The sequence below is a fragment of the Ostrea edulis genome, chromosome 4 (assembly GCF_947568905.1).
Source record: "Ostrea edulis chromosome 4, xbOstEdul1.1, whole genome shotgun sequence".
Taxonomy (NCBI): domain Eukaryota; kingdom Metazoa; phylum Mollusca; class Bivalvia; order Ostreida; family Ostreidae; genus Ostrea; species Ostrea edulis.
The window spans coordinates 10,274,402-10,286,901 of NC_079167.1; the positions used below are offsets into that span (position 1 = coordinate 10,274,402).

The window sequence follows — 12,500 nt, forward strand, 5'->3', positions numbered from 1 at the left end:
ATTACAGGTTAGAGATCAGCAATAGCATATATTCACCAGGATTGGAGGAATAGTTTTGTTAGAAATAATACTGATTTATCAAAATTAATCAAAGGAATTTATAATTTTGAACCAAATGTACGTACGACCATTACTTCCAAATTGGAATTTACCGTCAGTTCTATGGAAATTATGTGATTACACTTTGGAACCAATGGACCCATGTGATATGGAGTTTCTTACTTGGAAAACAATTTCTAGTAGCATTGTTAACAGCTTCAAGAGTGAGTGAAATTCAGGCTTTATCGGAGAGACGCACTATTAGAAAGGAATGGAAAAGAACTTTTACCAAACATGCATTTCTTTGCCAAAACTCAAAGGTTGGGAAAGCCATGGAGACTTATCTTCATACCAGAGCTTAATTCCTTTGCAACAGACAGCGGTCTTAGACTTGCTTTTGTGCCCAAGCAGAGCAATAAAAATATATCTGGGAAGAACAAAGACTTCTCGTGGTAATGAAAGGTGTTTGATTTTAACTTACAAATCAGGTCTACAAGAACCAGCATCCAAGAATTCCATATGAAGATGGATTGTGCCTCTTGTAAAATTTGTGTATGAACAGAATAGTGAGACCTTATCTAGCATACGTGCGCATGACACTAGACGAATGGGCCCTTTTCAATGGAGCAACAGTAGAGGAAATTTTACAGACAGCTCATTGGAAAACAGAAACCACATTTACTGCTGATGCTCCTCAAGGGGAAGCTCGATTGGCCAAGTTTTCAGCCCTTGACACTCCAAGATGGGCAACGGGAAAAGAACAGAAATGTAGTACACCTGTTATGGTGACCCCAATGTTTACTTTTACTATTTTCGTAGATAGTAAATGAATTTAATTCTGCAAAATGTTTATGTAGGTAAGTATAGATATTGATGTAAACTAGAGATTTTTAAGAATAAAACTTCTGTTTACGATATATCTATACTCACCTGCACTACCCGCCCCTTATTTAATTATGTACTAGTTGTGTATGTCCTCACAAAACTGAAGCGGAAGTGCTTGCGCCTTATGGGTATACACACACCACAGGAGTAGTCTCAAAAGTTCAAGCAATATCGTAGGCAGCCCGGGGAAAATGCAAAATGTTGATGCAGGTAAGTATAGATATATCGTAAACAGAGGTTTTACTTTTAAAAACCACCAATATCTTACTATAGTCTTTCCAAAATGTCGTTAGTGTCAGAAATAAATGCAGGGAAATTGTTTCTGTAACAACTTTAAGACTTTGAAGTGTTTCAAACGGTATAGCATCACAGTATTATTGGAGTAGAATTCGGAGTGAAATTAGCCTGCGATCATTCACCCAATTGGAAAGTCCAAGGCGCGACAGTCTCAATTACACAGAGGGAGAGAATGCACAGTACAGTTTCATCAAATCCACAAAAACCCCAACAAAACCCGGATCTGTGTTGGAAAATGCACTAGCCAAAGAAAAAAAGATACATTTCCTTCTCAAGGTCAAACTTGTCAACGAATAGTTCAAATTCTAGGAGAAATGTTACGTATACATTGATTCTGGTCGAATAAAATTATTAGATTAGAAATCAGTGTGAAGTAGCAGAGAGCCGCTAGAAAGAAGGTATTACAAGGATGTTTTACCTGTCCGAACCCTAGAATATGGATGTTCAACCCTTTAAAGATCACGAAGACGAGGAATGTACAAAACCTGCTACAATGGTCATCCAAGTATAATTAAAGGAAATGATATACAGAATTATTCGTAGATGTAGTACTAGTAATTAAACCTTCATGTTACATGTAATAGTCTTAAGGAGGTATACGACATCGTCATAATGGCTGACTTCCTTTTAAAACATGAATGGAAAATATAAATATCAACAATATTTATCTATTCCGCTTAGGTTTAATTGTCTAGCAGAGTACTTTAGTAGGTCAGTGCATCGACTGCAGATCTGTACAGGTCGTGAGTTCGAGTCCAGCAGGAGTTTTAAATCTTTTCAGGTTACTTTGTACTAAAACTGCATTTCTTCACAAGCTTTCAATTTCAAAACAATTTGTTATACATATCTTCCACTTTTCATCCAGATCAGTCCCGTGGGGATCCGGGTTAGAATAGGTCCTCAGTACCCCTTGCTTGTCGTAAGAGGCGACTAAATGGGGCGGTCATTCGGATGAGACCGCAAAAACCGAGCTTCTGTCTCACAGTAGGTGTGGCACGATAAAGATCCCTCCCTGTTCAATGGCCATAAGCGCCGAGCATATGTTTAAATTTTGTAGCCCTTCACCGGCAATGGTGATGTGTCTATATGAGTGAAAGATACACTAGGGGTTTCTACAGTCTCGTTTAAAGTCGGCATTACGCAAATTCTATGGTTGTTATAACGATCTAGTTTGCCAATACAACCTATCATTAGGTCAAATGCTCTCTGACGTGTTTCATACCGATTGTTAGACCGTTCGTGGCACACTGATTTTGACTACGGATAACTCCGTTAACCTGATCAAGATATAGGGCTCACGGCGGGTGTGACCGGTCAACATGGGATGCTGAAGCCTCCTAGGCACCTGATCCCACCTCTGGTGTGTCCTGGGGTCCGTGTTTGCCCAACTTTCTATTTTGTATTGCTTATGGGATTTATGAAATTGATCACTGTTCGTTATCTTCACCTTTCATTCTCGAGAGTGACGTTAAACAACATATAATCAATCAATCATCCAGATCAAATTTCTTTGGTGTAGTATTTCTCCTTAATACGCCGGTTTCGAGATACACCCGAGTTATTTCCCTTTGGAGAACTCTTGTATATAGTGAGGCGTGAAACAATTTGTTTACACGCGGGAGTGGGACTAATTTTCATCACTGCGTAATTGAATGTCTACTCGGTAAGTTTCTCATACACTGTTACATCACCCGAATTCGACTGGTACACAAACTAAGTAAGTTATTAGTATTTAGGGAGTAATTAAATACATAGAATTCTTATCATATCACGTTATTTCGTTGGTCATAAGTACCATATCTAAGACATTACTTGCAAATATGACATTGTTTTTATGTTTCCACTTTAGTAAAACGTTTCTTTCGACAGTATTTTGTATTTCCCACATTTACATATTAAAAGAGAAGCCGCTTTTAATGCATTTCATCGTCTTCTTCGCTGACTGTAGGTCCACTCTGTCCCACTTAGTCATTCAAAGTTCCACGAAATGCACCTCTTACACAGAAGAGTTCGTATCTCGAAACTGGCGTATTCGCAGGTTGTCATGCATCAATTAAGTCCGAGAAATAAAATGACTGTTTATTTATCATCGTTTATTCCCTTTTCTACGATGAGTGTTGGAGTTTACTTTATGTATACTTCTGGATACTAAAAGAGTTATCCTTCTTTTGAAATATTAGTTCGATTTCAATGAAACATAACAATACTTTGCAAATAATAATAATAATAATCTTATTCTCTGTAATGAATACGTAAGATAATGGAAAGAAATTGATTTTGGATAAATTCCTTTAATTTTTTTCACTATTTATATATGTTTTAAGATTTGTATATATGTAGACATTAAAAATTGTCAATATATATGTAATTGATATACTGTACCTAGGAGGCATTTCTGATATCCTACGCAAGACGAGACGATGGCAGCCATAGACAAAGCAACTACGTCTATAGTCTCTACGTCTATAGTCTCATATATGCAACTGTTACTAGCCTTAGTACGTAAGTCCTCGAAGCTCGCGCTTCGTACTTCACCCCATAGCGTAACGTAGTGCAGTAGGCTGTGATGCCATAGCTAAACTGCTACCTACAGAGTACATATAGGTACATGGGGTTTTCTTTTTGGTGGGATTTTTTTGTCAACATGCATGCATGTCAGTATTTGATATGCAAGTTCTATGGAGCGCCAAATTAATATAAACTCAAATAATTGAAGATGTATCTTATGTCTCCCCTTCTCAGAAGGAGACATTGTTTTAATGTGAATTCTTCTTATTCCGCTTCTTCTTCTTCTTCTAAATGGGACGGTCCTTCGGATGAGACCGCAAAAACTGAGGTCCCGTGTCACAGCAGGTGTGGCACGATAAAGATCCCCCTGCTCAAAGGCCGTGAGCGCCAAGCATAGGCCTAAATTTTGCAGTCCTTCATCGGCAATGGTGACGTATCCATATGAGTGAAAGATTCACGAGAGAGACGTTAAACAATCAATCAATCTTATTCTTCTTCTCATACCAAGTTTGTCCGGGCCATAACTTTTGTATCTTTTGACATAGACATTTGGTATACCATGATAAAGACAGTGTCGAGTGCCAATTTTGATGACCTTGACCTTTTATGTAAAGGTCCAATTATAGAGTTTCTGGGGCGTTGTTTTTGTCCGGACTTTTTGTCTCTTGACATAGGACTTTGATATTTGGTATGTTGGTAAGTTTGATTTACTATCATATGTTCACAACACTGTTCCTTGGTTGAAGCACATAAACATATGGGTGACTGTTATGTACCTTAACTCTTAATTTTTCACTTTAAAGATTATCCTTGTTTTAAAAACTATGGTAAATGGAAGGGTAGACATCAATTTTAGTGTGCTTAAACAATTCTTCTTAGTTTGAAAATATCATCAATTCAATGCACAATAATTGAATTGGTGCATGCATTAATTCAATTGATATTTGCATTAATTGATTCGATGCGTGCACCGATTCAATTGTTGCGCGTAATAATTGATTTGATGTACATTAATTAAATTGATGAGCGCATCAAAATAAATTTTTGGTTTCATTAATTCAATGGATGTGCGCAACAATGTGATGTAGAAATTGCTCGCGAAAATTAATTTAGAGCTCGGTAAAAATGATTTGATGATCTCTTTAATTCAGTTGAAGATATTTTTAAATTATGTACAATGATATTGTATAAGGAATTAATGCGCACAGCAATTCTTTTAAAGAAAGTAACAATTCAATTAATGAGATCATTAATTCAATCGTGAGTGTTGAACTCAAGATATCTCTAATTAGATAGTTACTCTCTCTAAAAGAATTATTGCGCGCATCAATTAATTAATGATATTAATTCAATTGAAGAGAGCAATAATTCAATTATTGTGCGCATCATATTGAATTGATGCACGCATTAATGAAATCATTGCTCTTTTCAACTGAATTGTCGCGCACATCAATTCAATTGTTGATACATCAATTTTGTTTTGAAGAGCGACAATTAAATTTTTGCGCGCATTAATTCAGCAGAATAATGAATGCTATCAACAATTCAATTAATGCACGCAATAATTCAGATTAGCAAATATCATTAATCATTTGAAGAGATCTTTAATCGAATTGTTGCGCGCATAAAATGAATTGATGATACCTTTAAATAATTATGGATATCTTCAATAGATGAGAGTTTCTATCCTATCATGCTCTGTAAATTGTCAAGCTGTATATTTCATTGTTTGTATTTTTTTAAAAAAATACTATAAATGTTAAACTGTATATCACAAGAGAGGCAGAGACGTTGTACTTGTATTTTACAACACCTTAATGTGATTCCTTTCGTTTGAGGAAGAATTGGACAGAAACGAATGGATTACATATATTTAGGATTTTTAATATTTTCAATTTGAGTATTTGTTTGTGTTTATTCACGTGGTTCAATTTAGGACGGCACTTAAACCAGTAAAACTTGAAAGTTTAGGATAATTTTCCATATATATATATATATATATATATCAATCTAATTTGTATGTAAGGTATTTTTACACAAATACATTTGAGGTGCAACTTCCCATTGCTAATTCCATATAATGTGTTTATTACTGATTGTTTTTAGGAATTAATAGCTTTAAAAGGAAAATAGTAATATCAAAAGATACATGGTTGATGATATTTCGATTCTACAGTGATTTATTATATTTGGAGTAGGGTAATTGGGAAATTGTTTTCACGACATGTCGTAGGTGGAAAGTGTAACATATGGTGAACAATGTGGCATAGACAGATGTGTGAATGGCCTCGCATTTGAAAAATGAAATGCTCAATAAATTCTTTTATCTCCAATATCCTCATGCGATAGATCTATAGGAGTTATGAGATTGATCACTGTTCGTTATCTTCACCTTTCATCTATACTGTTAAAATGTTTAATTTGTTACATGTATTGGTACATATACAATGCCTTAGTATTATATGTGCACTGATTCACCGATAACTATAGATGATCAAATTGATACATTGGTTTAATGGCAGTACATGGGCAGTAATTGAAATTCTAATCAAAGAATCAAACCACCAATTGATAAAGGATCTATTTCAGTTGTTACGTATATTTCAACTCATTACTGTTATTTGAAATTATTATTTTGCAAACATTTTTGCTTTCAAAAGCGTCCTTGATTTTTATTTACTCTATTATATGAGCGACAAATATTCTTGACTGGTACATCAAACAACAAACACAGATATGTGAGTATGATTTTCTGTTGAATGCAGCACAAGTTGGGTGTTGTATAGTACATTTCGTAAGTTAGTTTAAGACGTTTGCAGAGTAAGACAGTTTATAAAATTTAAATTTGAATAAAAGACAGCAGCAACACTGGCTTACGATTTGGACAGGTAAATACACGTGCCTAATGTTGAACTAACAAACATTTATAGGATTTACGATTAAAGAACAATTAGATGTCCATAAAACTAATGGAGCTATGGAACAATGATCGTGTTTCTCCTCTCCATTGAAGACATTAGCACTATTTTAAAACAGAAGCCAGTCTCTATCGACTCAATCGTTCGAGGTTGTTAAGGGATTGAATCTTTCTCTGAGATATCTGATATTGTCTACTTGTGATAATTGCAACGTGTTCTAGAGATGACATAGTGTTAGAACCGATGTAATACGATCAGGGAGAGGCGCGACGATATTCCTGAGAGAGAATTAGCACACAGTACCATTATCTACTGGTATTAGCTGGAAAGTACAAACTAGTATCAATCCCTAGAGTCTGTATGTAATGAAGTATGGGCGTTTTCACTTGAAAGAATAAATGTTGGTGTTGCTAGGCAGAAGCGTATGAGGCCCTAGAGATTCAGACTATTTGAAAAGAGTGAGAGAGTCTCGGGGGCGGACACAGCATTTTCTAAGACATGAGCTAAGGTGGCATTCTTTCCACCCAATAAAGGGGGTTTAGACTCCATATCAACAGAAATGATTTCTTTCTTGTTGAAATTGTCTAATAGAAGATTGCAACCACCTCCACCCAAAAAAATATCCCCCTCCAGATCCCCCACCGAGTCCATTTTAAAGATGAAAAACGTACCTACGAGGTATTTCTTAATATTTTATTTTGCATAAAATAATCTATCTTTATATTCATTATTTTAAAATTTTCCATCCAAGTGGGGGTGGGGGTGGTGGTCTTTGTTGTAACCTCCGAAACTTCCCGACCTCTGGAAATTCATATATGATAAAAGGTTATAGATTTCTTGATATTTTAATTCACACAGGGAATATAAATGCAGTATTGCAAAATATACCATTTCTTCTCAAACCCAGACTTTGCTCAAATATATGACAATCTTGTGGCTGTAATTTCTTCCATTCATGATCATGACAATATTGACCATATTAATTGTTTCCCTAAGGCACCATATTGAAATAAGTTTTACAAGGTTCAATGTAAGTGAAAATGTTGGTCACATGGGCCCATTGTCCTACCGTGTGCTTTCAAGACAGCTTGAAAATCCATCTTAATTTATCTTGAAATTTTTAAAGGTCTACTTCAAGAAATATCTAGAAAACTCTAGATAAACCTAGAAAATTGCTACTTATTATCATGAAAATTTAACGCCATATGAAATAAACAAAATACTAACAGTGTACGTTTTTGCTGATTTAACTGCGGAGTTTTAAGACTTATAACTGCATTTTTTAAACGGAGGCATTAATTCCGTCTATTCCTGTTGACTCATTTGCATGCTGGGATACCCCTAACAGCAGTTGAAAAATGTAAACAAATCCACAAGGATTTTAAGTTGAGGAACACGTAAAGGTGAAAGCCTCCGTCTAAAAATACTGAGAAATCTTTATTTCAAAGTACACACTAACAGTACATGTACTATGAGACATAAATTCTTGAATTTGTCAGAGAGTTTTGTTACTCATTAATGTATACAATAAGAGAGGAATTTGTAAATTGTTAGAACTTGTTCCCAATCCTTTTGATTTGATCAACAGAATATGTTCAAAACAAAACAATGTATACATGAAAACGGGTATCTAAAATTAACAATTACCGTCTTCATCGAAAGAACACTATAAATATGTTCAAAATTTTACGATATATGGACGAGCATGGGTTATAACATGGAACATTCAATGATATATACCATATATAGACATTGAATGTGAATTATTAGATTTTTATTATTCAATTAAAAAATATACAAATGACGATGAATCTATTTGAAATTGTAGGAAAAACATTTATCTGAATAAAAATTCAATTCAATTCAAAAATGAAAGGAATGTCGGGTACATTTGTACCAATGACAAATACATATAATTATCACATTAAAGCTTTGATTATCATAAGATTAGTATATCAAAACCAAATTATGAATAAAAATATATACACAACATCTAAACGAAAAGATCAATATTAAAAGCACAAAATTAAAGCAACTGCAATCTGGTGATTCTCTCACCGGCAATGGTGACGTCTCCATACGGGACGTTAAACAATCTACGATCAATCAATCAATCGTTTTGCATAATTATTGAATTCGATTTCTCTTTTAATATTTCCACCACAAATCGTTCATATCAAGTATCCCTTAAAACCCGTTAACAGATTTTTGAATTTCCTTTCACTATATTTGGGGAAATTCTGTTGCAATGTCATTAGAGTAATTGCTAAACAACATTTCCCTATGACGATGCAATGGTTAAACACAGCTGCCTCTTGTAAACAGTGAAGGCTGTTTCTGTCAACAACTCCCTCTGTCGGTGATTAGCATCCATCGGTAACAGTGAAGGAGGCTTGTGTCAAACATCCGTCTCTAGTAAAGGCTTCGGAATTATGTGATTTTTTTTTGGTTCGTATGCAGACATTGTCATTGTATGGAATGCCCTTATCGCTACGCTGTTTACATTGTGTTCCTTTGTGCTTTTTCCAAAAGGCATACCCTTGAAAAAGAAATCAAGTGCCACCTCCTCTTCCATTCTTTTCCGTTCTGATCTGGAATATTTTATTAACATTATCACAATTCCGGCTGAGTAAAAGACCAGGACCGCCACAATGTACATGACAGCTCCATGATCCGCCCCTGTCTCTTCGTCCGGCGTCCTCGTGCAATTATGAATGGCGTTGCCATTTTCTATGGTAATTTGAATGCTGTTACTGCCATTGACAAGGCCACAGGCATTATGCAAAAGTTGAATCAACCTTTCAATTGGTTGTGATGAGCTTTCATTAACAGACATATTGCACAAGCCGTTTCCAGCAAACTAGAAAATGTATAATCCACCGGTCTCCTGATCTGTCATTTCCCTGCAAGTTTGATTTCACCAGGGATCATTGGCACTAAGTATACTGTTTGTTAAAAGTCCCCTGATCTTTCACTTAATTACACCTCTTCGCAATGTCAACATAATATTAGTTTTGAATCACCTCTGCAAATAATGAACTTCGAAGCATCGAAATTCTCACTCAGCGGCCCATTTGATTCCATGCGACAGGATTAACACCTTTACATAATTAATCTTCCTGAAGTAAATTCACTGTCATCAAACACCACTGATACATACATGTAACAATAAAAATCAATATGAAACTGTTTCTACTAGATATATCCGAGACCCCGGGATATGACGTACGTCCTCGCACTTGGTCTCGTCTGGTCCTGATCCTCTGCGTCAAAGTCCTCGATTTCAACAACTTCCACTGTAGACCACTGTTAAGAATGCGGGAATTTTTAGGTGACCTGGAGAGCCTGCAAAAGGAAATAAAATATCAGCAATTGTCACTCTCACGGTTTGTTTTCCCCATCACCACGGCGCAGAAGCATCTGGCACTAAGTGGTTGATTACCTGTACGGTTTAACAAAGGTACTTTACACTTCGTAATCATTCATCTGCTCAGCAGAAAAAGAAGATACTGCAAAGGGCAATCTTGATTTGATACAAATATGTAATTTCACGTTTTAAAAAATGCATCAAGTACAAGAATTAATACTGTTAACCTCATTCATAAGGAGGGCAACCGACATTTTGAAAAACTCTGAACCATCTGTGATCTTACAGATATTAATTTCATCGAAGAGTACAACATTTCAAGTCGGAAAAGTTGTTATGACAACCAAACTAGAATGATAATATCAGTTCCCGTCCCTTTAATTAAAACGCAGCTGAGTTTAGATATTTTCATGCAATTCTCTGACAGTCTGCATAATATGACTACACTTAAGTTTCTCTTACGACCGACAACAATGCCATTTACTAATGCATGTTCTGAAATCGTTCATGGCATGCACATGTCATTTTGCTGTTTTGTATAGTTTTATAATTAAAATGATTATATAATGAAACTAAAGGTTCAAAAAGTAGAGTATCATCTAGCAATTGGGCAAAATTTATGCAAGCAACACCAAACTCCATGCATTTTATCTCCGTGTTATGCACTCACTAACCCTACCCACCACCATGTTACTATATTTACCATGGAATAAAAGGGACAGAACCCGTTCTGACTTAAGTGAGTAGCATTGGTGATGTGTTGGCGCTCGGTACCGATAACCATTGCCCACATACCGCAAATGAGGAATGGTTCTCAGTTTTAATCTAATTAATTATCCACTCAACAAGAACACCCGACTAGCGGTAGGCGTAGTGGTCTACGCAAGCGCATCTAACACAAAATATCATTTCGATCGCATCTTACACCTATCATCTGTTACAATTTAAAACAAAACAAATCATATTGTATTTCTAACTTCAGTGAAAGTTGTGTCGTTTCCTCAAATTTAAAATGAGGTTCGCCTTTATGCTTTACCTCTCGATACGATTGTGACGAATTACCTTTTGAGGCAGTGTAAAGATTCTATGAAGTAATTCATGGATCGTACAGAATTTTGAAAATCTCAATTCTATGTCGTGCAATGTGCCAATTTCTCTCCACACCATCACCAGGATCTGGCGATTCTCGGTATCTTGGTGTAAGGAAAAACGTGTCGAGCGTTCTCTTGTCATGTATCCACGGAAATGAAACTCAGACACAACGTTTCCTATTTCAGAATGATTACGAAATTATATATCCATTCCCTCACTACAACGACAGTATGACTTATTGCGTGGGGTTTTAGGGGAGTATAATTGCGTTACATTTCGACTTTTAATGGTTGGGCTGCTCTCAATCAGTGAATTAATTGGAATTTTATTTTTATCGATTTTTGTCGACAACAACGTACATTGATGAAAATCCATTCATATCTGTTTCTCAAAGATATATTGCAACAACTCAAAAGTAGCGTTAAAATCCAAATCTGATGTGATATCACTAAAAAGAATTGTGCATGTTCATTCTTGAGGCATTCAAATTACCATGTCCCCATCACTTCTGTAAACATCTGGTTTCTTTATTTCCTTATATGACTTGCTTTTTTCTATATCTTTGAAATTTATTCAACTGCAACTTAAATATACGATGTATTCCCGGTTTGAGTAAGTAAACTGAACTGGAATTTAAACGACCATGACGACATGACCATAACGACAAACTTGTTCACGATGTCGTTCATTATTTTTTCATTATCCGCGATCATTATTTATTCATAGAGTGGATTTTTTTTATTGACTTTTCTTTGAAACTTGATTGTTTCCAGTAGTCGTACAACAAACACTACAAAAGCGAATTCCATCGACTAAATACGAGTGCTTTTTCATTCTGTACAATAATGCATAATCAGTGATTAGTTTGATAAATTTTATATAAATGTTATTGATTTGAAAAGAAATTTAGAAAAGAAATACCTCTTGGCATATATCTAACATGCATACTGTAACGGTTGGTGATATTTCCGATGCCGCAAATAACAAACGTTATGGCATATCATTAGATTGTTGTTATTCTATCAAAAGGGTTTTAAATGAATGTATAAGAGTCTGTGATTTTTTATAATTATTTTTTTCCACTGAATAAAGCAACGGCTAATCCCATAATGCATACATTTCTAATATCATTACACGATCAGTAAATTTTATGTTCAAAAACGTAGTAACGGAACTATCCTACTGAGTGAAAATCGACTAGGCAGATGGGATCACGAATCCTAGTCTGCTGTTAAAACCCGAGCCCTGTTCTTTTATATAAAATAAATATGTCATTAACGTAATTTTTTTTTTAAATAAATGGATAAATTAGCAAATTACATTGGATTATTATAAATGTTTCGATGGAAATGACACACTTGGACGAGATCTATATTGAGATGTTCTTACTGTAA

General features: G+C 35.2%; 1 long non-coding RNA gene across 1 annotated transcript in view; it reads right to left on the bottom strand.

The window, feature by feature from the left end:
* Positions 1–8,404: 8,404 nt before the first annotated feature.
* Positions 8,405–12,500, bottom strand: part of LOC130053985 (uncharacterized) — a 5,251-nt gene continuing 1,155 nt past the window's right edge. Inside the window, exon 2 of the long non-coding RNA XR_008802212.1 lies at positions 8,405–9,992. This is a non-coding gene — a long non-coding RNA (uncharacterized LOC130053985). The remainder of the gene's footprint in view (positions 9,993–12,500) is intronic.